Source organism: Tiliqua scincoides, chromosome 3 (genome assembly GCF_035046505.1).
Source record: "Tiliqua scincoides isolate rTilSci1 chromosome 3, rTilSci1.hap2, whole genome shotgun sequence".
NCBI lineage: Eukaryota > Metazoa > Chordata > Lepidosauria > Squamata > Scincidae > Tiliqua > Tiliqua scincoides.
Genome location: NC_089823.1, coordinates 139574455 through 139599589, shown reverse-complemented (window position 1 = coordinate 139599589; position 25135 = coordinate 139574455).

The following is a 25135-nucleotide window of genomic DNA, read 5'->3' as shown; positions in this document are numbered from 1 at the left end:
GTATCAAACTCAATTTAATAAAGTGGCCTGCCGCATCTATCATGTTCTACTGAATTCAGAATTTCCACATAAAAATCTTGGCTTCTTAATCTTCATATTAATTCCTTTTCAAAGAACCTGCTCATCAAAACAGCAGCACAGGGACTATGAAGCCAGAAAGGAGTTAGATGGAACTGAAAATAGCTCCAAACCCTTTGCTTTTTCCTGAAATCAGAAAATCAGAACTACTGAGGCCAAACAACACACTGTGGGGAACATGTAACATGGCCCATGGTTTGGTTTGGTTTTTGTTTTTAAAAAGGAAATAATACGCTTGGGAGGGGAATGAAACAAGCCAAATCATGATGGTGGGATATGGGGCTTTAGAATTTTGCCTCAGGCACAGTTCCAATTCAGCTTCCCCAACCAGCCTGCAGATGTTCAACCCAACCATAGCACCTTCAAAGCACTGTTGCTATGGGCTTACCCTGTCCATACTCTTCTCAGCATGACTCAAGACACTGCACAACAGGGTTATCTATAGCAGCAGCATAGATCCCTCCAGCCCCGCCCCCCTCCTCCAGCCCCACTCCCTCTCCCAGCATGCCTCCTCCCCATCCTCTCCCTGCTTCTTCCCACGCCCCCACCTACCTCTCCGCTGCTTGGCGGTCTGTGCAACCACTGAGTGGCGGAGCTCTGGTGCTCCAATGGCACTAGCCCAACTGGCCAGCGCTGGGCTACCACAGGCTCCACTGGAGCTAGGGTTGTGTGCGACAGCGTGCACCGGCAGTGAGTCGGTGCGCACTCTTTAGGATTGAGCCCTTAGTCAATAATTGTGAAAAGAAATGGAAACCACACATGCCACTATACTGCCAAAACAGACAGATGGACAAGTTACACCAGTTCTTAACCTGGCCTTCAGCTTTCTTAGTGACCTAGCTTCACAATTTGATCTCATTACCATTTCCCCAAAGTACAGATTGTAAGAAATGTTCTGCTCATTTGGAAAAGAACATTTCAGAAGCCTCATCGAAAAGGAGGAGAGTACATTTTTAAATGGATCTTTTCAGCAGAAAGAAGCCAAGGGTACTTTCACGCATGATGCTAAAGTTGTTCTCATGTCCTGCATTCTGCATGGCAAGTGGAAAACATGCACAGACCACTATGCAAGACTGCCTGACAAATGACTCCCTCCTGCATTCACACTTGACAGAAATGGCAGGAGAGAAGCTCAATGCATTCTTGTTGGCCTCATGAATGAACATGGTCCAATATTTTTGAAATGCATAGCAAACAGAGCACCCACTGCTGAAGCTAAGAAGATGTGGGTCTGCTCAGTATTTAGATGGAAGTCACATGTTAGTTACTTTGAGATTTCCAAAGAATGGCAAGAGCCAGGTATACCTAAACACAATATTTGATTCAGCAGAACCCATTGTAAGATTCAGCCATAAAAAGAACAATACAGTCCTATTCTGAACACAAGATCTAAGAGATACAAAATATGGATGTATTTATCACTTACCGAATAAAAAGCAGAGATAAATTACATTGTACGACTTGCTTTTTATCTCATGGAATCATTCCATTTAATGGCTATTTTTCTCTCTTTAACAAAATGATTTGCAAAACTATTTCTATTTTGTCATACTTGTGTAGCACTGCGAATGGAGCAAAGATGAAATCTTTCATTCCAACACAACATAACATACACTAAGGGTCCAGATCTCTTCAATTTTCCAGCACCAATGCAGCAATGCCAACAGGGTGTGTTGGAGGGGGGCAGTCTTGGAGGCCTCCTCAAGGTAAGGGAACACTTGACCCATAACCTCAGGTCTGCATTACAGCTGCATCAGCACAGAAAAGTTGGATAAGATTGGGCTCTAAGTGTTCTTTCCTCAAAAAAATTTCTAGAGGGGTTTTTTTCCCCTTTTCATTTTCAAGTAACTTGAAACACAACACAACTTGCAGCCAAATGGCTGATTTTGATGAATGAGAGTGATTTTATATTTTCCATATAAAGGTAAAATATGAGACATTGGATTGGGAACCTTATAAAATGGACACAGGGGTGTGAAGTGGCCACTATAGACAAGAGATAGGTGGGAGAAAGTGCTGAACTCTCCCCCACCTGCTGATTCTTCCCCCTCAACATTTTCTTCAAATGTTCCCCCCCCCAAATTTTCTTCCAGCTAACAATGACCAAAGGAAAAATGGTCTGGGACAAAGGTTGCACTGGAGTAACTCTGGGTGTGAGAAGGGTAAAGCACACACACACACACACACACCTATCCCATGACTACCTAAACATGATTGTTCTGATTCTGGAGAAGTGGTGGATTGTGGATTTCAATCCTAATGAGTCCTGATTCACTACCTGTACACTCTGTCAGCCTGGTGAATTAATCCAAAAACATAATCCTATGCCTGTCTAATCAGAAGAAAGCCCCTTTGAGTTGAATGGGAATTACTCCCACATCAGTATGTACAGGATGCAGACAGATGGCCCAATCCTATGCTGGCTGGGTGCTGGCCAGCTCATTGCGCTGGCAGCGGTTGCTTTTCAGCAGTCACATAGCAGACTGCACTGGCATTTGCTACCAGGTCACTGGTGGGGAGGCCGGAGCAGCCTCTTGCACAAAAGCAGATGGTCAAAGACCTGCCAGAGCAGGTAAGGCTGCACAGGGGGTGGAACAGGTCAGGGGGAGAACGGAACAGGAGAGGGGTGGGCAGTATGGGGATGTGCAGGGTGGACCAGGCCTGATCCACCTTATTAAGTCAATGAGGACTTGCTCCAGCTATAGAGCTGGTGCAGGTCTTGGTTGACCCACCAAACCCACTGGGGCTTACCCCGGGGCAAGGGAGCAAATATTCCCTTACCTCGAGGAAGCCTCCGGAGGCCAAAACTCCCTTGCAGGATTCACCTAAACCTGAACCAGTGCTGCTGCACTGCCAGGCATGGGGTTGTGGTGGATTGGGCTATAAGGCTACAACCCCATGCACACTCTCCCAGGGGCGTTCCTGGGGGTCCCCGCCCCTGGGGCAACCCCCAGTTTTCCACCCCCACCCCATTTCACCCCCCCCCCCCGCACCTGACCCAGAAGTAATTGCAGTGACATCATCGTAACCGCGCAGCCGCCTCCTCCGTTCCCCTTTTGAAAACAAGGGGGAATGGAGGAGGCAGCCGAGCCCCCCACGGAGCCTTCCACACCGCTTGCAAGCCTGCCACTTCCCCTCTGCCTCTGAGGGTTGCCCTCAGAGGCTGGAAGGGGCGCCCAGGAGCGCTCCTGGGAGGCAGCCGGAAGCTGCCTCTGAGGCAGCGTCTTGGCGCCGACTAGGCCGCCCTTCCTCCCCTCCTCCTTTGTAGGAGGAGACGAGATGGGCACCCTAGAGCATCAGTGCCTCTCTACTGCGCCTGTCTCCCATCCTCCTATAAAGGACGAGGGGAAGGGGGGCGGCTCTGTTGGCGCTGAGGTGCTGACGGAGAGGCAGCAAGTTGCCTCTCCTAGGCACTCCTCGGCTGCGGGGACAAGCCCAAGTGGCGCCCCTGGAGGGTCGGCGCTCGAGGCATTTGCCCCATTTGCCCCCCTCTAGGACTACCAGTGCACTCTCTTGGTAGTAAACCCAGCTGAACACAATGGAACTTACTTCTGAGTAGACATGCACAGAATTGTGCTGTAAATTGTTTAGTGAAAAATGCATTCTAATCCAAACTAACGATCTCTGTAGTAACTATAAAACTGCCCGAACTTGTGTCTGTAGAACAGCCACAACTTGTAAATTCTTAGTGCCTGAGAAATCTCCAAGTGAGCCATACATGAATGACTATCACAAAAATAAAAATCCCTAAAGAGGCAACCCTCGATTTACCCGAGGGTTGCATTCCTAGAAATCTGTGCATATTTCAAAACACATAAATTAAAACTACTTTTCTCATAAGAACCCATGTAGCCAGTATAGGTTAGGGCAGTGGTTCTCAAACTTTTCGCATCGGGACCCACTTTTTAGAATGAGAATCGATCAGGACCCACCAGAAGTGACATCATCAAGCAGGAAAATTTTTAACAAGCCTAGGGGGCAATCCTACTCACACTTAACCAGAAGTGACTCAGTGTTAAAAACATATAGACAGTAGCTTGTTAAAAGTACAGATCTCTAACATTTCCCCAAATGCAGTCACATAACAGTCAAAAGTATTAAAAATAAAATGTTGAAATGAATGGGGGCCCATCTGAAATTGGCTCGCGACCCACCTAGTGGGTCCTGACCCATAGTTTGAAAAACACTGGGTTAGGGGAAAGTCATTGAATACTCACGCTGATGACTGGTGACTTCTGCTTAACCAAGATGTCATGAGGGAACAATGAAGAGGAACACTGGAAATGGGAGTGGTTACTGACCTTGAAAACAAACATGCTGGCAAGGAAACTGAGAAAGCAGTTAACTGGTAGCTCTGTGAGTGCTTTAGTGAAAAATGTTGTGGCTTTAGGGGAGACCCACCTCCCCAACAAGTAGCAGCAAATATCCAATGAGGTTGTTCATTAACAACTACTTGACTGTGTTATTCCAAAAATTGCCAGTGTAAATTAGACTTCCAGTGTTAATTTGAAAATTATACTACTGTATTTTGAAAAAGGGCACATTAAGACCACCTTATTCAAGAGATGTATATAGAAAACTAGATGCAAGGGGAGAAGCTACATGCCAGTTTTCTATGTGGAGGAAATTTGGATATGGACAGGTAAGCATTCAATCATGCCTGTCCATTTCAGGGCACCCCTTATGCAGGTTTGTCTCAGTGACAAACTCAGCTTCAAATGACAAAAGCCATGAATAAAGGTGCATTAACTGAATATAAGCGTAAGCACATTTCTTTGCTATAGCCTTGAGTATAGATTAGGAATGAATAAAGTTTTTTATTTGGTGAAAGCTGCATAGATTCCTTGGTTCTACCATAAAACAAACATACTGTATAACCTGTATAACTGTATAACCTGTATAACCTTTATTTGAGGATTCAGCAAATTAAATGACTAAATAAAATAAGTTCTGCAAATAAATACCAAAATGGATTTACTACAGCTCTTTCTCCCACTTTGTACACAACACTAAAGGGACATATTTCAGAATTACAACTTATTAAGCTGGACCAGGGTTGTCCAAAGTTTTTGGCAGAAGGGCCACATGTCTCTGACACTGTGTCAGGGGGCGGGGGAAAAAAGAATTAATTTACATTTCAAATTTGAATAAATTTACATAAATTTATATAAATGAATATATTAAAGATGAACTTATATGAATGAATGAAGGTCTTGCAATAGCTCAAGGCCTATAAAAGGCCTTGCACAAAGCAAGGCTGGCCTTTCCTTTGCTGCCGCTACTGCATCACAGACATGAAACAGCAAGCAGTGGAGGGAGCCCTCATCCCCCAGCTCACGTGAGTCACAGAGCTGAGAGCAGTTGCATCGGGCCAGTGCGGGCTCCAACAAATCTCCAGAGAGCCAGAGGCTCATTGGAGACTGGCGGCTCCCTGAGGGCCACATTGAGAGGCCTCGAGGGCCGCAAGTGGCCCCAGGGACGGGGTTTGGGCACCCCTGAGCTAGACAACTACAGGTGGAATCAGAAGATAAGTGTAACTGGCCCTACCCCTGTACCATTAGGTGCATGATGCATACACACTACTCCAGCAGTTCCAAACATTTTTTGACTTGTGTATCCCTTGGCAGCCCATAAATTGTACCCCTCGTATTAGCAAAATGTTTTGTAATTAATATATAATTGCTCTGATTTCAAATTTATATGTTTAACTACTGATCCATATCTGATAATACACGAATTGATGACCAGAAACTAGCAGTTAGTTGGGGCTTTCTCTTCCCCTTCACCTAACTGCATTTTTGCAACTGAAATGAACCACTACCACTCCATGATGATGTATAGGGAAATGGCACATCAAGACATATGTGCTCACAACCCCCTAACTGCACTGGGTGGAACCACTAGGATGCAACATGTGAACAGGCCCAATCTCTATTTTCTCACTGTACTCCAGTTGTTAAAGTGTAGCAAATATGTATTTAATACACAGGCATTTACATCCAGTTTAGACCTACTTGGCCATCACGATACTGTCTACAATATGGAAACAATCCAGTCAAAACGGAGCGCTTATATGGTCGCTTATTTCACTTGGAGAGATGAAAGTGTGTACTTAGTTCTCCCACTGAAATCAGTACGGTTTAAAAGTGCGAAGAACATAACAAATATTCAAATGCATGACACCTACACGTGAGCCTAATTCTTCTGAATAGTTTTGAAGAACATATTTTTCCCTTGGATAGAGTTTAGTCACGGGCTTGCTAACTGTTATACAAGTCCTGGAATTATTTTACTCTACCAACGATTAATATTTTTTTAAAGACAGCTTCTTAGCCACTTCTCTATAAAATACTCAGAGTAACATATGATGAAACAAAGAATTAAGCCAGCATGTCTACTAAAAACAATATAACATTAAAAAGCTGTAGCAGTTTAGAATCAGCAGCAATAAAATATCCATTTATAATTGCACTCAACTACTCAGCAATACCATTTTATGAAGGCTTCCTAAATAAAAATGCTTTAACTTGCCTGCAAAAAATGTACCAGTTCAAAGTCTGCTGTTCATGGGGGGGATCAGGTTCAGCAGGGTGAGCAACACCAATTGCAAAGCCTTCAGAGACCTAACTTTGATAGAGCAAGTCCCCAAAAGCTGATCTGAATGGGCCAGAGGCAAGGTCACCATCAGTGGTTGGCATAGTTAAGTATTTGCAAAAGGTCCGGAGCCCACTACTGATCCCTAAAGTGACTTTTGTGCTCATAGCCTTCAGCTACTGGTGCCAGAGAGAATCTCTCAGGGCCCCCTCATGTAGGAGGATGCTCATGGAGGTCGGTTTGCTCAGGGTATATTTGAGAAAAATATCCCTGTAATATATGCATGGCTAGACCATACAAGTCTTTAAAGGATGTGGCCTTTTCACACATTACTTTTTTAGATTTTAAGAACACTTTAGATTTTAAGCACAATTTTAAGTACACACTTGATGACCATGAAGAACATGCACTTTGGCAAATGGAGGTTTGAGAACCCCCTACATCACACAGATGCATCCATCATAGAACTGGGACTGACTTCAGCTCCCCGCTGAGTATGGGCTGAGTTTGTTGTTATGTTATCATGTGGAATGGCCTATGAAACTGGCTGACAAACAATATCTCTAGGGCCTCACTATAACACCCCCTTCCTCTCACTATGGTTATATGTGGATCTTTCAGTGACAAAAATAAGAATTGGGATCACAGCTCTTTAGTGGTTCTCTCTCTTAATAAGCACCTCTTGTGCTAATAATCTTGCCTCCCCATTGCCTTATTTATTTTAGTCATTTTTATAAATGCATGCCAACTATAAACAGCACATGCAGAAACTTCTTGCATCAAGAAGTTAAACTCTGCCTTAATCATTCGTTAGTCATCCATTCAAGTCCACAGGTGGAAAATGTAAACTACAAGAGCAAACTGCATTACTGGGGCGGAAGGGGACCCATCTCCTATAGTTTAGTTTTTTGTTTTAAAAGGAAGAAGAAGCCCTACAGGTGAGAAGGGGTAGGACTTGATCCAACAAATCCTGCATCCTCTGCTCCCTTTACATTTTAGGGAGATCACTTTACATTTGTTGACTTTGGTCTTCAGCATAGCACATGGATGGCATTATGTATAAGCAAATAAACTCATTCATGTCACTCTTAAATATAGCAAACATTTAATCACTCAGATAGATCAAATAAATCAAAAAGTATAAAACGTCAACACGCACAAGGGAAGTCTGAACTCAGATGCTGAGTAGAAAACATTGGAGAGAACTGGGGGGAAGTATGTTCAAATTTGCCCCCTTCCTCATGGAGCCACAACTTATCAAAAGCATTTAAGAAGAGTCTTCAGTAGGGATGGAGAACACCAGGCCTGAAAGTTCAAACCTAGCAGGATTTTAAAGGCAAACGTTCAGGCGTAAGGTGTGATGTACCTTTCAGTTTACATATTACAGACTGTGATCATGTAGAACTCTTGAGTTGTTCCTATCCATTTTGAAGGGGGGGAATCAAAAGAACTTTCTAATGTATTGTGCAATTTTACAATTATGACATCAGACCCCCCTCCCCCACTCATCCACCAATCCCCAGCACCTATATTTCAAGTGCAAGACTCGAGAATGTACATTCAATTCAAAAAAGTGTCTTTCACTTTTGACCTATGTTTACCTTTTTTACCCTGTCAGGGTTCTTCTAACATATGACTAGCAGGCAGGTGTTAAAACTAAAACAATGGCAGCTTTTCCCAGCACAGAAATAGAAATCTATTCCTGCTGCCTTTCCTACTTACAGGGTAGCTTTGAAAGGCACAGGAGCTCTGTCAAGCAAAAAACATTGTTGATCCCTAAAACACATTGGCAACATTCATAAGTGACAAAATCCAAACTAAGAACATGGAGTGTTTGCTGTAATGGTTTTCCATGTGTGAAAACCAAAGAATGGAGCACTATTATTATTTTATTAATTTGTACCCCGCCTTTTTGCCCAACGGGCACACAAGGCGGCTAACAAACAATTTAAAAATACAACATGAAAAACAGTTAAAAACAATTTACAATGATTAAAAAGCTAAAAACAAAAACTATGCAATTAACATCCAAACCCAATGCATGTTTACATAGCAGCGAGTCCTACAGAGTTTAATAATAATAATAATAATAATAATAATAATAATAATAATAATAATAATAATAATATAGGTGTTTATATACTGCCTTTCTTGGTCATCAGATTTCTCCTCAGACTTTAATTCAAAGTGGTTTACATAGGCAGGCTGTTCTAAACCCCCATAGGGATTTTTACAATTGAAGAAAGGTTCTATCTTTCAAGAACAACAACATTTCAGATGGATCCTTCTGATCTGGTATCACATTCTGGCCCAATAGGGCTTTCTCTCATTGAAACTGCATATGACTGCAGGCCAATAGAGTTTGATGGAGTCCTTATTCCTATTCCTATTCCTCATTCAGAAAGTAGGAAAATAAAAGGGAATTTACATTTGTGCACATGCACACATAAATGTACATTTTCAAATAAAATAGTAAATAAAATTAGTTTCCATGGGATAAATGTGTTTGCAGTTTTGGGATTACCGGTAATTTGTGCTTCTATCCAATTTGAATGAGGATGCTTTAAAAATTCCATTTAAATATGACAAATACCGCTCAGAATTTTAAAATATAGCATCATTTTCACAACTAAACATACCTGTGGTCCAAAATCACAACAGTGCTGGGGAAAAAAATTATAAAGAGTGCTGCCCTTGTTTCGGTCTTTACTCCCTTATTGCCTTTCCACTGTTAAAAGTTCAAGCTTTTCTGAGGGGGAACAGGTGGAAAGACAGAATGTGTACATAGTGTAGCTGTGTGTAGAGTCAGACTAAGAGAGGGGAAATCTAGCCTTAATTCCCCTCTCAGTCATGAACCTTGCTGGGATTGCAATCCCAGAAGTAAGCCCCACTGAACTCAATGGGACTTACTCCCAGGAAAGCATGCACAGGACTGCAACCTAGGTGACCTTGAGCCTGTCACCTTGTCTCACTCCAATACCTCACAGGGTTGTTGTGAGGATAAAACAGGACTGTCAGGAATAAGGTACACTACCCTGAGCCACTTTGAAGTGAGGTGGGATAAATATAAAATGAACAATAAGAAGCCATTCAAGCAGGCATGATCAGTTTCACACACTGTAAATATGAAGAAAAAAAAACCCAACCCTTTTTAAAGCTATTTCTGCCTAATGTTACATATATGCAGGGATCAAATGTGTACACCTTCGGCTGGGCAGAAGTGGGTTAATGTTCACACTTGATCTGTTTTATGCCCGATATTCATTAAAACTCCTGAAAATGCACAGTATTGCCCTTTCTAGTGAGCAGTGACCAAAGGTGCATCCATTTGCTGGAACTCTTAAAATGAGCAGTCCCATTTTTAACCCATTTTTGCCTGGCCCACAGGTGTACACATTTGGTCCCTGTTGTGTATATGCAATGCTGGGCAGAAATTAGGTAATGAGCAAGGAAGCTGGCAAAGAGGCTTGTCTAAGTCCATCAGCACCCTCAGAATGGACCCAAAAGCTGCTTTTTTGAACCATTGCCATTAACTGATTATTTAAAGTCACTGTGGACAGGTTTAAAATGATTAATAGTTGCCGCCCTCCCTCCAGCTAAGTGAAATCTTACAGGAGCCAAAGGCTCCCCCCTCTGGATCAGCCAGTAACATCTCTCCACAAAGGTACTTCTTTTGTTTTCTCTTGAGTTCTTTTTAATGATTTAAATGGGTTCCTCTCCCCAAGAGAGCAGGAACAAGTTTCCTCGCAAAAACACCAACTCTGATTTATTCACGTCAACATCAGAACGGCTTTGGCAAACAGGGCCAGATGGAGAGGAGGAAGATAATGGCTTTTTTCTGTTTGCCTTCGAAACCAAACAGCTGCGGGAAGCATCATCTGTGTGGCGAGCCAATAACTTTTCATCTTGTAGCCTTTTTTCCATTTATCAACCTGAAGCCAATTTAATTTGATGGTGGGGGAAGAGGGAAAGGATAGATAAAGGGGGGGGGGAATGGTATTTTTGCACCTTCCAAAAAAAAAAAAAAGGCCAAAAACATGTTACAATTTCCATTTTGCATCCAATGTGTTTGAAATGAGGGTTTGTACATCAGGTAGGATGTGAGATTAAGAAGGGGAAAAAAGTTAAGGTAGACCCAAAACAAAACAGGAAAAAATACAGAAGTTTTAAGGATTGGGAATGGTGGCCCTTAAGGAGAGAGCACACAATCCAAGCTGTTTGAAGTGATCCTAGGCACACTTACTCAGGGGTAAGTGGCACCAAACTCAGCCCTACCTACCTGCGCTCAATGGGTGAAAGCAGGGAATTCAAAAGGCTGGGAATTCAAAAACCTCCCAGGGGCTGAAGGTTCAGGCACAGGTGGTGGACTGGGCTGTATCACCTCCTGATCTCCACAGTATGAACACAGCAGGTGCTTAACTCATTTCTGCCCAGCCCACAGGTGTACACATTTGATTCCCTGTTGCGTATATGCAGCGTTGGGCAGAAATTTAACCTCCCCCACCCCCCAGCTATGGATGGGACGAGCAGCCCATGGCTACAATCCTATGCACACTTTCCTGGGAGTAAACTCCATTGGCTATAATGGGACTTACTTCTGAGTAGTCATGCATAGGATTGGACTGTTAGTTCCCTGTGCAGGGCTGAAATCTTATGCACACTTTCCTGGGAGTAAGCTCCACTGTCTATAACGGGACTTACTTCTGAGTAGACAGGCATAGGATTGGGCTCTATGCCGCTTCCCTTGGATGCTGCATTCCACCAGTGGGCCCCGGATTCCGCCTTCCACTCCCATCTCCGACTGGATCGGGCCCTCAACCCCACCCCAGGAAGAGCCACTTACCTTCCCAGAAGAAGACGAGGCTCAGAGCGCATCTGGCCAGCGGCATCTTCCCCCTTCTCAGTAATCCCACTGGGCTCCCCAACTTCTGCAGCGGCGCGTCTTAGACGAGGCGTTGACTTCAGACGTGCAACACGCGAGTTTGGTTCCGCGAACAGGGATCCTGCACGGCTTCGCTTCTGGGTGGGGATGCAGCGATTCCTCAGTCGGGGCGACCCATCCCTCGGAAGGGGGTCCTCGATCCGCCTCGAGGTCAATGTCAACAACCACTCACTCGGGGCCTTCCTCCCGCCTACCCCCGGGTCGTGGGAAGGGGTGCACGCGTGGAATCCTCGCAGTTCTGGCCTCCCCTCCACAGAGAGCGGGGAAGAGCCACGAAAGCGTCCGGGGCAGGCTGCGAGGGGGCAGAAGTGAAGCCCACCTGTCGAGGGCGATGAGCTATGGGGGGGGCCCCCGGGTCCCCAGCCCCCTCCTGCCAGCCGACCTCCCGGGATCGCCTCGCGTCCACCTGCGGCCAGCCCCCTGAGCCACAGCCCCCTGCGCTATGGGGCTTCTTGGGAAGAGCCGTCGGGGCTGAAAGCGAGCAGGGGGGGGGGCAAAGAGGGCAAGAGCCGCTGCAACTCGCAGTGCAGCCTCGAGGATGCGCTTCCCTGGGCGCACTTGTGGGGGGGGGGGAAGGATGCTGCTGCTCTCCCGGGACGAGGCTGCCCTCCAGCAAGGGGACGGGAGGCGCTGGCTGGTCCTCCCGAGCCAGCTCCGAGAGCCTCGGCTTTTATGCTGCTGCTGCTGCCTGGGGTGGTCCGCTTGGTCCAGCGGCGAACTTGCCTCGCTCCTTGTGGCGGAGCTGCCGTCCGCCTAATGAGGCTGCCGGCAGCAGCGGGCAGCGAGGAGTGCCCCTCGCGGTGGAGCTGCTGCTGGGCTCACGCCGTCCAGGCAGCGAATGGACGCGCCGCTCTGCTCAACTTAATGAATCAGCGGCAGCGGGGTGGGGAGGGGTGCGAAAGGGAGCAGAAGGGGAAGGGCGCCTTCTTGCAGACCCAGCAGCCTCCCAGGCACGAGCAGAGCTGCAAGGAAAGGGGGGGGGCTCTCTGAAGAAGACCAGGCTGGAAGGGAACAGTAGACTTGCCACAGGTGGTGGTGGTCCGGGGGGGCGGGGCGGGAATATATACTGCTATATACTTACAAGTATATAGACTTATAGACTGTAGCGCCCCCCCCCCATCTGACTGGGCAAAGAGGCACCTGTGTGCAGACATTCAGAAAATAAACAAACTTTTGTCAAGCAGTGCTCCTTCTGCAGGGTGAGCTGATGTCCTCTTTTTCCAGGACCTGTCCTCTTTTTTAGCCTGGTGTCCTGGAAAAGAACTTAAGTGTCCTCCTTTTCTCTGTGAGCGGGCAGCACAGAGTATTCTTGGAATGAATAAATTCTATGTAATCTAGTTTTACATTTTGTAATAAGTAATACAGTGTTTAAATTAACCACACATGAAATCCATATACAAATGTTTTTAGCTTTTATTTTATCATGTCCTACATTTTTCGGTGGCTTGTTCTCTTGCTCACCCTGGTTATGACATCTGCACCGTTTAGCAGAGAGAAAGCAATTGTCTCTCATCACCCCCTTGCCCTATCTTTTCAAGTTGTTGCTGGTGCTTCTTCTGCATCTTTTTAGCTGGGGGAAAGAGAGCCATTGGGCCTACAATCCTATCCGCACTTTCCCCGGGAGTAAACCCCATTGAACACAATGGAACTCACTACTGAAGGCCCAATCCTATCCAATTTTCCAGTGCCAGTGCTGCTGTGCCAATGGGGTGTACACTGCTTCCTGTGATGGGAAGGCAGTCCCAGAGGCCTCCTCAAGGTATGGGAACATTTGTTCCCTTACCTTGGGGCTGCACTGAGGTGGCACCGGTGCTGGAAAGTAGGATAGGATTGGGCCCTGAGGTGGCATGCACAGTATCAGTTGCTAGATTTTTCTCTGCAAACAGTTATGGACTTTTTTTGGTTGAAAAGTGATATAGAAATAGTCTCAAAGAATAACAACATTTTTATTCCTAATAACAATATTACTAATATACTACAGAGCAGCAGTGCAAGTGGCCAAAATCCAAACCACAACTAGTCTAAGATTAATCAGTTCATTTTAATTCTGCACCAGCCACTTAGTTCCATAGGATAAATATAGAATAAATGTATAGGATAAATATAGAATATATAGGATAAATATAGCAGACGCTTTTCAGCTACAAAAAGTTGAATGACGGGAGCGAACAGGAAAAGGACAACAATAGTATTGGCTGGTGTGTAAAGAAGTCATCAAAAAGTCTGGGGCAGCAGAGGGGGGAGGTAAAAGGTGGCGGCGGCAGCAGCAATCCACCCCCTCTAACTGCAGTGTAACTCAAATGTACTAATTTCAGAATAGTAACTTGCCCCACCCCGAATACATTAAACATGTTGAATAATTAATCACTGGGAAAGCAGAGTTTTTGCCTGGTGGTTCGAAGGATGCGTAAGGGTAGTCAATCTACCTGGCAGGCACCCAAAGTAGCCCAGAACATATGCATCCTGTTTATTAGTATAACATCACTTTTGAACCACAAATGAGAAGAGGGGAAAAAACTCTTAACAACCTATTAGCCTTCCCAGCAAGCCATCAATACCAGCTAAAAGCCCCAGCAAAAGCAAATGTTCCACAGAATAGAAGCTCTTTAGTCCCTCTGCCACTTCTCTTGTACAATTCAACAAGTTTACCAACACCACGTCATGCATTCACAGTCTCCCAGGTGTAATGTTTTTTGGGGGGAAAAATTGGATTAGCATTGTACACTGTGGAACCTGTCCTTAGCTTGAGGACTGCAACTCAGGGACATTCTATAGTAGAACACAATCCTATGCATATTTATTCAGGAGGTAGTCACATTGTGCTCAATTCTGCTTACTCTCAGGTAAGTGTGTACAGTCGTACCTCGGCATCTGCGGGGCTTCCTTTCCCAAAATAATCAAATCATAATCAAATCCAATTGGTCTTGGCACCCAGTCCTTGGAATGTGCCTAGAGGGTATTCTGAAGGCTGGGAGGTTGGGCATGGCTTCCCTGGCCCTAAGAATGCCTTCTGGGGGCCAAAAATTGTCCCTTCCAATTTTTGGAAGAAAACTAGAAGTGACCATGTTTGGCCCTCAGAAGGCATTCTGAGGGCCAGGGAGGCTATGTGCAGCCTCCCCAACCCTGAGAACACCTCCTGAATGCGACTAGAGCTCTGCTCCGGTCACATTTGGAGGGTTCAGGTTAGGCCAGGTCAGGGCTCAAAGTGGGTCAGGTGACCCATGCTGAGTCAGATCAGTGGATGAAAAATCTGTGGATGATCAGGCGCCACCTGTTTAGGATTGCAGCCTCAGGGCCCAATCCTATCCAGTTTTTCAGTGCTGGTGCATTTGTGCCAGTGGGGTGTGTGCTGCATCCTATTGTGGAGGGGCAGTCACTGGGGCCTTCTCAAGGTATGGGAACATTTCTATCCTTACCACAGGGCTGCAGTGTAGCTATGCTGGAGCTGGAAAGTTGGAGAGGATTGGGCCTTCAGTCTCACTGCCAAGCACACACTTAGCAGGCACAAACAACTGCTTTTGCCTCCCTGGTGAGTGCCAATTGATACACATACTAGCACACTTTTTTGTCACATTCACACTCAGTACATTTCTAAGTTAATATATGAAGCATCCCCCAAAAACATAATGGGTGAAGAGGCTCTGACTATTCAGGACAAGATTTATTTTTCAGTCTTCCTCACTAACATCATTGTAAAAGGCATGACATTTCAATTACAGTTATTCATAACATGAAGGCCATGAGGCATCAAAAGTTGAACCAGAGCACCCGGGCCACCCAAAGACATTGTTGTACCTGAGGTAGAACCGGTGACATCACGCGGGGGGGTGCGGGCCGCACCGGGTGACGCACACGGGGGGGTGACACGCACTGGTTGCAGTGGTTAGGAGTAATCCCATCATATTATATACCGTCAGATGTGGAATTTCAAGCGGAATGCAATGCAAAAAAACAGAGTGAAATATCTCCTTTCTATCAAAAGCTATAGCCAAAAAACCAGAGTACAAAAAATGCATGGATCCCTATGGAAAGTAAAACTGAACTGTATCACGCGTTTACTCGCGAGTAGATGAACTTGCCTTAGGCCGTCGGAAAGTGCAGGCTGAGAGGAATCCAATGACACCAGAACGGTCCTGATCCAATGAATGCAGCCCCCAAAAACACCTGAGAAGGAAGTCCCTCCCTCCAAGCAGATGAATGTATTGAGCCCTATGGAAAGCGAAACTAAGCCTCACGGTCGCATTTACTTGCGAGTAAGCAACCATGCCTTGGCTGGTGTGGAAGATCAGGTGAAGAAGAGTGCAAGGCTACCAGAATGGTCCTGATCCTATGCACCTGCAGCTAAACAAGTGCTTCAGAAGGCAGCCTCCCCCCACTAAAAAGGATCCAAACAGAGGCTTCAGCTGATAAGGTGAACCTTTTTGAGACTTGTAAAGTCAGGTGGATCCTGACAGTGATCTGGTTTAAACAGAAGTTCTTAAATTGAACTGGGCACTGAGTAGGGCTGAAAACCTTACTGATTTTGCAGGGAGGGTGTTATTGCAGGCAGGCTATAGAGGAAATTCACTTGGAGGACCAGGGCTGGCTTCTGCATATTAAATTATTTGTTTTACTTTAATTATTTCTACTTATTTATTTTAATTTGCCTGATAATGTCACTTCCACCATGACATCACTTCTGGTGGGTCTTGAACAGATTGTCATTCTAAAAAGTGGGTCCCAGTGCTAAAAGTTTGAGAATTGCTGCAGTAAGGTGTTAGTAAGTTGACACCCAGGGGGGTGTATGTGACACCACTAGTGACCAAAATCACTAAAATCAAAATTTGGAAGAATACCGTCATGTTATGTATCAATCAATGCATAATTTCATGCAGAATGTGTTCTATCTTTGTTCTATCAAAAGGTATGTCCAAAAAACCAGTGGGGGCGGAGTGATGGTACATCACCACGCCCACCACCTGGGGTGTTGCCCCACCCACTGCATGGGGGGTGATGTGCTGACATCCCGCACCAGGTGACGCGAACCCTAGTGACGCCACTGGGTAGAACCAGGTTTTGACTGTAAAAATACCAAGTCAGCAGGGCAGAACCAGAGGCAGATTTTAATCAGCTTGGTGGGCATGTTACAGGTAGGCCTGGTGGGTCCTGGGGGATCTGTGAAGAGTCTCGAAGAGCAGGCTAGAAAACATTTCAGTTTCATTTCTCTGTCTCCTGTACTATGTCACCATTTGGCTCAGTTTGTTGCAATGACATTTGCTTTGCTTTGGATAGTTCAGATTCAGTTCAGTGGGGTTTGGAGAGAAGTTCCCAGTTTGCTGTGCTTCAAGGGTCATATCTATTTCTTTCCCCCTCTGCCCTTTGTGTAACCTGTTCCAGTAAATTGATATATTGGGAAGTCAATCTCAATCCCATGTTGGTGGCTTACTTTCAAGGCAGTGTGCATGGGATTTGGAAAGCCCCAAAGGCCATTTCGCCTTGTAAGGAAATTTCTGCACAGCATTCAACAGGGAGAAGCAAGCAGAAGGTGGTTTCAGAATGTGTTTCTGCTTTTTAAATGTTTTAGCTAACACTAGACTGGTTGCTTGTCCACAAGGCATTATTAGTTGCTATTACACTGATGTCCTTGAGAAACTCTTAAGAGCAACCACCAAAACCACTCAGTGCGATGAAAGACTAAATGAAGGTCCACAACTCTTCTAATACTTGTATCTGCAACTCGATAGCCCAGAAATGCCCAAAACCTGCCAGGAGAAGTAAATTAAACAATTACAGACTCCAGGGAGCCAAAGCTGCCATCCACAGGAGGAGGGCTTTATCTCTGTATTAATTAACACCCTGAAATTTGCCTCCTTTCAAGGAGCTGGAAGGTGGATCATTCTGTCCACAGATAGCAGGGTTATCCACAGATCAGGGTTAAACCAGGTTGAACACTGGCAAAGGGCCCACACCTATTAGAGGGCCCACTGCTAAACTATCATTACCAGTGGCAGCATTAGTGGCCAAATGCACTATCAGGGGGCATGTGGGAGCACCATAGGGGACCGAGTGCAGGGCTTTGCCCTAGAGCCCCTGGCAGTCCAGCACTGGTAAAGACAAAGAGACAGAGTTAAAAATCAGGAAGACCCTGATTTGAATCATTCATCTGTTATGAACTCACAAAGACATTTTAGGCAAGCCACTCTTCCACAAACCCCCCTTCCCCGCAGTATGGGAACACTAATATGATACTAGGGTATTTGCATCCTGGATGACTACATCCTGGTCCACTGTGTCCCAGTCATTGGCATCCCCAGACATTCACATCCGGGCTTTTTCTGCAACCCAGTATTTTCATTTCACTGTAACTGGAAAGAAGTAAGCTCCATGTTATATTTCCTAAGCCTCTTATCCCAGCCATAACCCCAGTGGAGTCACTAGGGGCGTGCGGGCCACACCAGGTGACGTGCCCAGGGTGTGTTTTGCCAGATTCCAAGGCCACCCTCTGCCTGGAGAATTATGCCCATTTTCAGCTAATCAGCTCCCCTTCTTTCCCCAAGAATGACCCTAGTTCTGCCCTGCAGCACTGCTGGACCCCACCACCAGGGTAGCTCATCTATTCCACCTGCAAAGGTCCTCCTTCCTCCCCTCTCCTGCCAGCAGCTCCTCCCACCACTACAGAAGCACATTGGTCTTCTGCAGGTCTTGGGCATGGCAGGTTGAACATTGGCAAAGGGTCCACACCTATTAGAGGGCTCACTGCTGAACTATCAGTACCAGTGGCAGTATTAGTGGCCAATCTCAGTGTCTTCAGCAGCCTGTTCTAGCAGTCTCCAAAGTCCATTCACTAATCAGTCCAGCCACATTTCCAGTAGTCCATTAGCCATCAGTTCCTCAGTCCATGTCTCCAGTCTCCCTTTCCTCCTTCTGCTACCCACACCCAACTCTCCTTTCATCAAGTGCTTTTAGGCCTGAGGGCCCTATTGCCTTCAAGTGGCTGCAGCTGTGCAGCACACCCGCTGCCGAATGCCCAGGCCTTACCCTTAAAGTTGGTGTAAAGTTGGTGTAAAGTTACCGTTACACTGCTGACACCACATCCTACCTCTTCGCCAGATCTTCCACGATTCCAATACAGGATGGTGACATCACTAGTGACCAAAATCACTAAAATTGCAGTTTATAGGAATAATACCATCATGTTATATACCATTTGATGCATAATTTATAGCAGAATGCAGTAAAAAAAACCAGAGTAAAATATCTCCATTCTATCAAAAGTTATGGCCAAAAATCCAGAAAACAAAAATGCAACTATCTTATGTAACAAAAAAGTACATTTCCTTAATTCAAAATGGACCAATGAGACTGATTGTTAGAAGAGTCAGTGAGATGTTATTATGACACAGAATGGAACCAATAAAGTGTTCATAAGGTGACACCCTGGGGGGGGGGTGACACCACTAGTGACCAAAATCACTAAAATGACACTTTGTAGTAGGAATAATACTATCAATGCATAATTTACAGCAGAATGCAATGAAACAAACTGTGCTGAAATACCTGTGTTCTATCAAAAGGTATAGCCAAAAAACCAGCAGGTTGGGGCAATAGTACGTCACCATGCCCACCACCCAGGTGTTGCCCCACCCACTGCATGGGAGGAAGTCCGTCATTGAGGTGACACACTGGCTTCCCGCACCAGGTGATTAAACCCTAGTGACGCCACCGTATAACCCTAACCCTACCTTTGTGTTTCAAAACTACATGCATTGGGCTGCAAAAAGAAGGGACGCAGATGTCCAACACCAGGATGTATTTGACTAGGATACAATTGTCATCCCAGTCAATTGTGGGCCTGTGACTTACTAAGTATCCCAGTCAATTGTGGGCCTGTGACTTACTAAGTTTACAGGGCTGCTCAGGATTACAAGATGGTACATGATGGTACTGTACAAGAAAGTGCTGTTCAGATGCTAAGAATTTGTCTTAGTTCTTACTCATTCACACTGTAAAAGCCTTCCTTTTCAGGTCTAAGAATCAGGAGTGCCTCCAGGTTTAATTCAGGAAAAAAAAGAGTGCCTCAGCTGTCAGAAGCTTGAGAGACACATCTCTGGGAAGCCTACTGTTGCTGCAAAATCAGCCTGATGACGATGTTCACATTACTGTTACCATTTGTCAGCATCTTCCACTGCCCTTGAGTCACAAGCTCATCAAGTATGAGCCTTCCCCATCACGCTTTTCTTGGAAACCCTTGCAGGAGGCTGCACTGGAATGCACTGTACCCTTTGCCAAGATGAGCAAAAGATCAGGTGATGCTGCTGCCTGAGTCAGCGATGAGAAAACATAGAAAGGTCCGTCCTCATAACCAGGCAGCTCTCCCTTGTTCCAATAAAACCAAGCTCCCAGGGTTGTCCATTATCAACAACTAGAGAGTCACTATCTTCCATGCCTTGGTTCATCTCTATAGATTGCTGGCGTGCCTTTCTGGGTCTATGCCTCAAAGGGTTCATTTCTCAGTTTCAGTTTCATTTTTCCATCTCCTGTATTGTTTAGCTATCAGTTCACTTGTCTTGGGGCATTGCCTGCTTTGTGCTTGGAAGGAATATACAGATGGATATGTGGAAGGAGGCTGGATAAGCCTTCCTCCAGGGAAAGGAGGGTGGGGTTGCTGTGGTTGCTCCTAACCATGCGTTACCCTTGCAAAGACATATCTGAAGTCCTGTGTGAGGAAAAGGAGCTAGAAGGGAGGCAAACTGGAGTACATCCATGGACAGGGGAGGGGGAGTTAATTGCCTCTTCCCCACCTCTGATCAAAATTATCCCCTCCCAAAGCTGGTTGTTATTTTAGAATACAACCATAGTGGCTTTCTCATCCATGTGTGCATGTAGTATGTGGTTTGCCCCAACTAAAGTCCAACATTCTGTCCATTCTACCATGTTGCCTCTGTGAGTAAATTCTATGGCAAGAAGGAGAAACATCAGATGGAGCCCTGGTTGAGATCCCACACCCATAAGAAGGCCCACACAGCTGGGTTGACCTCAGCCCTCAGTGTTGGTGCCATGAAAGGCTCAGTGCAGGGCTTTGCTCTAGAAGAGCCTCTAGCAACCCAACACTCGGTGAAGGCAACTTTGTCTTTAAATATCTCAATACTAGTGCCACTGGCTTTCTCAGCTAAGTGGAGCATTCTTTGCTCAGGGTTTATGAGTCCTTATTGTACTTGAACACATTATGCTGCTGGGATTCACATTATGACACATTAAGGAGGCAAACAGGGAGTACGGCAAAATCTAATAATGAATTGAATATCCATGAATTCAGTTTTTACTTCTACAATGAATGTCACTGCTAACATCATTGGTCCCACCTGCCATTATTTAACAATGCAAAACCCTAGGGTTGCCAATATTCCAGGACCAGCCTTGAGTCTGCAGGAATCCACATTGATCTCTAGGTGACTACTGAAAGCAACAATACATCATGTGCGGGGGGGGGGGGGGGCTGGGACTATCCTAGCTACTTGAGGTTGAGCAGTTCTCCAGATCCAGCAGTTTCTGCAGTTGGTCAATTCTTAGCCAATTTTATGATGCAACAATTGCCTTCCTTCATCTAAGAAAAGGCCACCCTTCTCCAGTATTCTGTATCCAACACTGGCTTACTAGATGCTTCTGAAAATTCTCTGGACCAAAAGCCCCCAGTAAGGGAAAAACATCCTTCTCTCATTTTCATTAACTTGAAAAGTCTTTCGAAGGATGCTGCCAAAGTAGTAACATAGACTCTAAGCAGGCAATAATTTTGCAGCTCTTTGGCTGCAATCCAATCCACACTTTCCTAGGAGTAAGCCGCATTGAACACAATGGGACCTACTTCTGAGTAGGCACACCCAGGCTTGTGGTGTTAGAAACTGAACCAAGATAAAATGGGTGTGTTTACCTGTAGGTACAGAGCTACATCTAGAAGCAAACTTGGAAGTTCTCTGAGTTGAATTCTGCTTGTGAGTGAAGTTGCGAACATAGTAGTTGGCAACCTTCAGGCTCGAAAGACTATGGTATTGCGCTCTGAATGGTGGTTCTGGAGCAGCGTCTAGTGTGGCTGAAAAGGCCGATTTGGGAGTGACAATCCCTTCCACACTGGGAGCAAGTGCAGTCTGTCCCTGGTCTGTCTCCCTGGCTATGGGCCTTCCTTCGTTGCCTCTTAGCCTCAGACTGTTGGCCAAGTGTGTCTCCAAACTGGAAGAGGCCATGCTGCACAGCCTGCCTCCAAGCGGGCCGCTCAGAGGCCAGGGTTTCCCACCTGTTGAGGTCCACTCCTAAGGCCTTCAGATCCCTCTTGCAGATATCCTTGTGGAGCAGCTGTGGTCTACCTGTAGGGTGCTTTCCTTGCACAATTTCTCCATAGAGGAGATCCTTTGGGATCCGGCCATCATCCATTCTCACGACATGACCGAGCCAACGCAGGCGTCTCTGTTTCAGCAGTGCATACATGCTAGGGATTCCAGCTCGTTCCAGGACTGTGTTGTTGCCAACAATCCATTCTTTTAGTGGCCTGACCAGTAAAGTCGATCGGAAATGCTGGCCTGACACTTTTGGTCGTGGCCCCACCCCTGCACTCACCAGGGTCTGCTCAGCCCCACCTTCAGGGTCTGTTCATGACCACCTTTGCATATGACTAGAGCAGAGGTGGGCAAACCCTGTCCCAGGGGCCATTTGTGGCCCTCAGGTTCCCCCAATCCGGCCTGCAGGGAACCCCTAGTCTCAATTTTGAAATGTAAATTAATTCTTTTTTTTCCTGGCCCCCAACACAGTGTCAGAAAGATGATGTGGCCCTCCTGCCAAAATGTTTGCCCACCCCTGGACTAGAGGTAATTTAGCATCCACAAGGTTACTGCAGCCTCTCCCTCAGCCCATCAAGGAGACATCATTTTTACAGAATTTGACCATCCTGGAAAAAGTAACTTAAAGCACAAGCCTATGCCTGTCTACTCAAAAGTAAGTCCCGATGTGTGCAATGGGGTTACTCCCAGAAAAGCATGCATAGGATTGCAGCCTTAATATGGTGTAAATGCCTTTTTTTTTTTTTACTGTAGATGCAAGCCTTACATATAAATCTATATGACTTCATTTGCCTTGCAGCTAACCCTATGCAAAGAATGGACTTCTCATCTGCAACCCCATGCAGCCACTCAGTGTATCCCAAGATGCTTCTACATAGTTGAAATAAATCAAGTATTTTTCAACTTCCTTCTTTTTTTCTTTTTTTTAAAAACGAGGATAATTTCCATTAATAGAAAATATGAGTCCATCCTGCTTACCTAAACAGCAGAAGCATTAAACTTTGGAAGCATAAAATATAAATGATCTATATTGAGCAATGAGGTCACTGCTGAATCATACTGCTAATCAAACTGAGGTCATAGCACCAAAGTACAATAAGGCCTATTTGGTTCCTGGAGGTAGGGATCCAGTCCAAACCCTGCACTGTTCTCCATATATAAAAGATGTGTCCATTGGGTCAGTCCCACCCAAAACAGAACAGCTCACCAGTCTGGAGAAGACAGAAAACTGGTGGAGGATGAAGCACATGGGAAGGAAACTTAACCCATTTTTACCCAGCCCAGAGGTGTACACATTTGGTCCCTGTTGCATATATGCAATATTGGGCAGAAATGGCTTAAGGTACCAAGTTACCTGACCTGCCTGTTGTATTGGGGTGAATTGTAGAAACAGGGGATGCAGTGACAATGCAAACTGGAAAGTAAGATGCCATTTGTTCAAGGGCCCCCACTTCAGAAAAGAAAGTGTGACTGAACTGTAGCATGGAGTGGTGAATGTACACGCATGCCAAAATCATGCATACAGATTCCCCCAAGGAATGGCACCTCTTGTTTCCTTTTCAAAAAGCAGTCCCAACTACAGTATGTGTGAATTTGAGCTTAGATGAGGGAGCAAGTACAGTATATTCAAAATACCACTTTATAGCAATAATATCATAACATAACAACAATCATAGTAACAATAAGCATTACATAGTATTTTTGAATCTCCAAAGTGATGGGGAGCCATTCAGTTTTTTCATTTGGTTTGTAAACTGCTTTGTGAACTTTTTTAGTTGAAAGCAGTATATAAATACTCTTAACACAATAAAAACCACTACCACTACCCCGATGTATTCTGTGTTGGGTAATAAGGTCTAAGCAAGTGAGTATATAAATAGAGCCACACAAACACGCATTCACTGGAATTGGTGCTCAGCTGTACAACATGTGAGAACCATAGGTGTCACTGAGTGTGTGTCCCCAACCCTCACCACTAAATAACCCCAGACTTTCCAGTCAGACTGGAGCTTCCAGATAGCTTTCATTTCCTCCCTTGTCTAGTCCACCAACATATGTAGATTTTCTCCATCAGATTTCAAGGCCCAGGGGAAAAAAAATCCTTTCTGAAACAAAAACTTTCCTCCTTGTTTATATTAGGGGTACCAAAACCTTTAAAAAAAAAAGAAAAAGAAAAAAGACACAACAATGCATATACATCAGCATTTGATAAATGTAAACTGGTAAATCTGTGTATTTGTAACACTTATTCTCACACAAGCTCACCCCTCATTATTCATTGCTAAAATTTTCTCTCCACCTGCTGTATATTATATTCACTTATTCGGCAATAGGTTCTATACAGCAGTGTTTCTCAAACTGTGGGTCTGGACCCACTGGGTCATGAGCCAATTTCAGGTGGGTCCCCATTCATTTCACTATTTTATTTTTAATATATTAGACTTGATGCTGCCATGGTATGTGACTGCATTTGGGGAAACGTGACAGACTTGTACTTTGAACAGGCTACTACGTATATGCTTTTAACAATGATAGTAAATTGGACTTACTCTTGGTTAGTGTAGGTAGGATTGCAGCTTAAGATTGTTAAAAATTTCCCTGCTTGATGATGTCATTCCTGGTCATGACATCACTTCTGGTGGGTTCTGACAGATTCTCATTCTAAAAAGTTGGTCCTGGCACTAAACGTTTGTGAACCACTGCTATACAGTACTGGTTTCTGACAAAGGGATTGTTAGTAAATTGGCCATAGCAGTTTTCTTTTTTATTTAAAAAAAAAAAAGTAGAATATTGAATCCCACAATGGGCTTTAGGTATACCATTCCAAAGGAGTCTGAATGCTGAGTGCCTTGATCAGAGGTCCCCAAACTCGGCATTGTGACACCCTGGAGCACTGTGGTGTATTTCTGGGGTATTGTGGGACACACTGGCCAAGTTTGTCAGCAGTGCGAGTGTGACGTGACCTGAAAGACTACTACGTGGAGGTTCAGGGGGGTGGGCGAGGTTCTCTGCAGAGCTGGAGAAGGGCCCATCTGCCCTCCCTGGACCATTTTATATGATTTTTGAGGCCTTTTTTTGCCCAGCATGACCTAGAAGTAAGTGGTGCTGACATTATCACATCAGCTTCTTGTCATGTCATTGTCACTTACTTCCAGATCCAGATCTCGATGCGGGCATCCCAAGTTTGGGTGGTGCTGATCTTGATAAACCAAGG